The following is a 6,000-nucleotide window of genomic DNA, read 5'->3' as shown; positions in this document are numbered from 1 at the left end:
TCGCTCGAATAAATTAATTTAAAGACAGTTGTCAGTTGTTATAAAGCTCTATACTATTACTGGAAATATTTATCACATATTTTGTTTCAGAATTGTTGTGAAATTGGTTATTTTCAGTCTTGGTCATCAAGAGAATTCCTGTAATAATGAAAACGTTTATATGATTCCTTTCATAGGGGAATATCTATTAACGAATAATAATTATCAGAATTTGTCTATAATTTGTGACAATTATTATTTTTTTACGTATGCCAGTAAACAAAAATTTGGAATGTTAACATAGAATCCAATATATTTATAAATCAGATTAACAGTATTTTTTTCATCGTATTTATTATATTTTTATCTATTTGATATTATAATTTATTATATTGGAGCGTTGATGTAATAAATGTTTGACATGCCTATTCTTACAACTCGTGTGCATATTGTTTTATTTTAAAGGACGGTGGTCGTCGCGCTGCGCATGTGCGATAATTGTGTTGATAAACATTGATTTTTCCACAATCCACAACGTTCTTTTAATGGAAATAACGAGTAAGTATTTTGACCAAGGCACTTCGATACCTTCCAATCACCCCCCCCCCCAAATACATCGTTAAAGCTTAGTAACGTCTCAGTTTGAACTCATTGGTCGGCGCAGCAGTCAAAATCTACATTTTTGTTCATATGTGTCCTATATCTCGTGTATACGTGGCGCGACGGCCAGCACCCTTTAGTCACGCAAGACCACTATTCTGTGTCTGTCAACGTGAAAAATGAACAGTCTCAACTCACCGACCCTATAAACAGCACCCTCTGGCGAAAGGACGCTTCAGTGGCGTCAAATGCACGTAGGCAATATTGTTCAAATTAACCACCGCGTTTTGCTGTGTCGTTGTTCGTCATCATAATATTCTCGAGAGCGAACGTGATGATGAAATCGGCGGTCGAAATCTTTAAAAAAAATGTTCCTTGGGCAGGTTGTTAAGACCTGTGTGCAACAAGTATAAATTTGTTTGTTCAAGACTGTCTTAGTTTACACTCTACCACACTGGCACACCATAAAACTACGCACACTAATAATCAGAGTGTAATCCCGTCGCCATAAGCACGTGAATCTCAAGATTTATTAACAAAACTGTGTAGTAACTACGTATACATAGATGAGGAAATTGAACACTAGTAACTATCGTACATAGAATAGCAAAAGTACGATCCCTGTAAGCGATACATAAGCCGTGCAAAAAAAGGGAAAAACAGAAATAAAAACCCGAATAATGACGGAATAAAAACTGCACCAGCCACATGCTCGAATGCACCTGAGGGAGGGTGGCGGGTTTCACCCTTATGAATGTAGTGGAGTTGCACATCTACGTGTATGCTTACTGCAATAAACAATGTTGTTATTTAAACTTCGAAAATATTTTGCTTAATAGCTACCTTAGATTGCCGACAGTCGGTCGTGCCTAATATTAATATGCTATATTATTAATAAATACTGCGTATAAAGGTGATAGGCGTGAATAAATTGCGAGCGCCAGGACAGGAATATGGAGTACCGTTAGGCACGACCGACTGTCCGTTTCTGCAATTCACTGGTAAGATTTCTTACCAGATCCGGGTACTTTCATATGCAAATGAATAGTCGCGCAGATGTCTATCATTTTATCGCGGCCAACCATGAAAAGGGTCAGGGATGGATGGCTACTAGGATCGCCCACGACTTACACGAAGTTTGTTTTGACTGTACTATACGCGATCGCGACACTTTCTACAGCAGTTTTTGATATAATGACACAAACTAATCTTGACGAATGCATTATAAAAGTGCTGGAACGTTTAGACTACCATGATATTTCTTGCAAAGAATACCAGCGAGACACTATCGCAAACTACACAGAGGGGAGAGATGTGTTCGTCAGCGTGCCGTGTCGACATTCGTCTTGTCAAAAAGAACTAGTTTCTACTCGTTTTTTTTTTTTACATTCTCTTAGAGGAAAATGCCTGCGCATGTCGTAGTTATGTTAATCCCGCGAAACAGTCTCTTCCGGTTTTCTATATTTTCTATTTGACTGCCACAAACAATGCACGATGTTTCCTTGGTTCAAGGCGATTTAATAGTTTTCTTTGCTATTTTGGGTGGAGTGACTGTATTCACTGTGTTCATACTAACGTGAACAACCAACGCATTCAGGGGGTCATTTAGAATAAATTTGCATAATTATGTTAATATAATTTATTTCGTGGCGTCAGAATCAACTATGAATTATTCATATCAACTAGAAACCCGCAGACAGGGATAGGGCAATGTCCCTCGCGTGAAATAGTTTGCATTTCGGCGTTTGAATACCTGGGATACACAATTAGGCCCGAGGACTGCCGTTCCACGTTGCTAAGACGCGCACCACTGTACATGCATTTCTATGGGCTCTTTTCGCGCTGCTGTGGAACGCCGGTCGAGCCGGTGAAAATTCGAGAAAACAACACAAACTCAACTTTGAAATAATCCTGAACAATCAAATTTGGATATGTTACACACGTAGGGCTAATCGTGTTATACTGTTCAGGGGAGTCTCAACCACCATCCCAAAGTATCGTTTTCTGCGAGTTTTTGGCCTTTTTTTTCACCGCAAGGGTTGCTAAGCGGTGAAAATGCCCGGATGTCCGCCCCGAGGATAGCTAACTCTGAAATAAAGCTGAATGAAGAGAAGGTAGCACACAAAGCTGTTAAATGCTACGTGGCAACACGTAGACTGGCGAAACTCTGTCAAATTATACACAAGTCACCGCGGTATGCGGGGAGCGCCCTCTAGGAATCGTGTAAACATCCATTTCCTTCTCTATTGTGTAACGAAGAAGGGGGGCAAGGGTTATTTTCGTTCAACGTAATTGCAATATTTTTTTGTTCGTACAACGTAAATAGCAGAAAAATAAATTCCGTAATTCTGTAATCACAGGCTAGACGTACAACGTAATCAATCAAATATTTTCGTACACTGTAAAAATGTGTCATTTTTCTCGTACGTACAAAAATTCACATCCAAATAAAAAAATCGTAAAGAATAATCCAGGGAAATTACATTTTAGAAACTGTAAAACGACTAGATGACACAATTCACTACAAAATTGAATGTCAAGACGTAAAAGGCCCTCTAACCGAATGAAGAGCATTACGAGGGTAATATGCGCATGCGTCTCTTCACACGGCGCAGCAATGGCGGAGAATTTGAGTCGGAGAGCTCTTCGGACCATTCAATGTTCTATTTGTTAACACTGTAAACTGTAAAAACGTCTTTTTTTTCTTCGTAAATTGTGAAAAGCCCTTTTTATTTCCCGTAAAACCGTACCAGCTACCCCCCCCCCCCTTGTCTCCCCTCTAACGAAGGAAATGTCATATTTCGAATCTCAATATTTTCACCGTGATGGTTGTCAGGCGGTGAAAATGCCCGGATGCTCGCCCGAGAATAGATGTATTTTCAAAAATATTTCTGTCAGAGGTTATATGTACGAAGACAATGTTTGTAAAAATGAGTGTACTATAAGATCCTATGCAATAAATGCATCTTTGAATGTGTACGTACGTCATATCATAACACTGTTTTAATCAACTCATTCTGAAAGGTGCACAGACGGTTAAAAATTAGAAAAATCGCCGGAGAGCGCCAATGTATGGATAGGTTCCACTAGCACTGCAAACCTAAGCGAAACCCATTAATTCTGTAAAGGGGTTATTCACTGGGTTTTAATTTTGCTTATTTCGCTGACTGGAAAATGCGCTAAATTAAAACCCAGTGAATTTGTAAAATTTAGCATAGAACACATTATCTAAATGATAAAACCGTGAATTTAAAACCCACTGAATATGCCTGAAATGGTAAATCAGTGAAATTTAAGCCCAGTGAAAATTAGTCATTTTACAGTATGCGCAATGCATGATGATAAGTTATTCTAAGCGTATTCAACGATTCACGACTGTGCAGTGACCATAACTGGGAGCAACACAAATTCGTGTAAAAATTACGAAATAATTATACTTTCACATGACTAGTGCGATATCTGTTTTTTTTTTCTGATTTGCCCTCCGCCGCAAACTAAATGAAACTAGTTTGAAAACAAATGTCCTAGTTCTATGAAAAAAAAAGCATTGTGATATCAATTCATTTGTCAATTACTGTGGTTACACAGATCAGAGGAATAGTAGACCCGGTGACGGGAGAGATAAGAATACTATTTGAATGAGAGGAAAAACAAGTCACGTGGCATCTCTCGTTCTCAACGAGACCTTGGCAACCTTCGTTTTGCATTTTGCTAATTGATAGTAACATTTGTCCTCAGTAGTTTCACAAAAGTTGCCTCCCAGTGCTATGGTAGATAGGCCGAACGAGAAGTACCCTGGGAAGAAAAAAAGTCACGTGATTAATATGTATAGGTGGTATGATGATGTAATGATGGTTATTTATTTATTGCCGTTAATAACAACTTTATTTGAGAGCACACGACCACATTACAACATCTGCGCGAGACTTCAATTCACTTTCTATTTAAGTGCGGCTGATTATAATTACCAGATTAAGTTTGATTCAGTAATCGGGTTATCTCCCAACCTGCTGTAACACATCCGGAAAGACAGACGGGTTGCATGTGCGCACGCGACTGTATTGAACAATTAAACAAACTACTAGTATATTGTATTATTCCCTGATGATAAAATCTGCATTGCAATGAAAACTGAAAAATGCGGCAAAAACAACAATTACAAATCTCGTATTGGTAAAGATGGCATCATTTGCATAATGTTGTACGCATTTTGCACCGGAACATTGACATTTGGGTGGTAATTGATATTTAGAGCAGATATTGTATCACGAGTTGTATCTCTACATTGCTATTGCTATACGTGTAGTAAAATATCCACGGTCAGAGATCAATGTTCTGTGGAATATCAGGGGGGAATTCTTCTCCACGGGGGTCTCCACACTTGTCAGGGGGGAATCTCGTCTCGTCTCTATATCTCGTCCCCTTGAGGTATGGGATCGGGAAAGTCACTTATACTTTACAGTCAAATAAGACACACACAACGAAATACGTTTCAGCTCTCGTCTTAGTCGGTCAATCGAGCACTCTATCAGACACAGCGCCCTGGGGAAAAATCCCCAAGACTATCGCAAGGCTGACCCAAGACTCTCTTAGACTGCGTCAACACTCGACCCAAGGCTCTCCAGGACTCCGTCTGTTCTGCTGTACTCCCCAAGACCAACTAAAACAACTTTATTCATTTTCAAAACTCTAATCAATTACAAAGCAGTAAAAAGACTCTAGGGCGTAACCTTCAATCATAAGGCCAATCACACTAAGTACTGAATACGTCATATCTTTGATTAATCGTTCACTACATTAATAACTATGAATACCAACTGTCAGAATGAGTAGTCTGAATAGCGACGGTTATCTCGTAATTAGTTCCAAATCACTGAGCCAAGTTCCGTCCAAAACTTCAAATATGCCTAAACGATGACAGACATAACACAGCAATTCGCTAATAATCCCCTCATGACAGGAAACCCACTCACTAACGTCTGGGAGCGTCATATTAAAGAATTAATTGAAGTTTTTACAATTCACGGGGTACTTTATTCAACAGATTCTGATAAAATTCAGGAGTGTTTTCCATAATGGGGTACAGTTACTTTAAGGATTGGCGGCTGACCCATTTTAACCTTTCCACCACCGGACTTTCTCGCTCAAATTTGTCTGCAATTTTTTTCTAATATTTTTCAATATTTTGGAAATGAACCCTAATTTTGAAGCCAATAGATTTGATTTTAGTCATTTTTCAGTTTTTCCTCAAAAAATGGCTAATTTTGTCCAAAGTACAGGGTATAAACAGGACTATTTTGTGAATGTGTGATGAAAAGAGGGTACTGGTGGTGGAAAGGTAAATATACAATTTGCCCGCATACAACACACGGGATACGTGATCACGACCACGACAACGCGGATTACCAGATGCGCACCTTA

Source organism: Saccoglossus kowalevskii, chromosome 20 (assembly GCF_978046115.1).
Source record: "Saccoglossus kowalevskii chromosome 20, keSacKowa6.1, whole genome shotgun sequence".
NCBI classification, from domain to species: domain Eukaryota; kingdom Metazoa; phylum Hemichordata; class Enteropneusta; family Harrimaniidae; genus Saccoglossus; species Saccoglossus kowalevskii.
Note: the sequence above shows the minus strand (reverse complement) of the source record.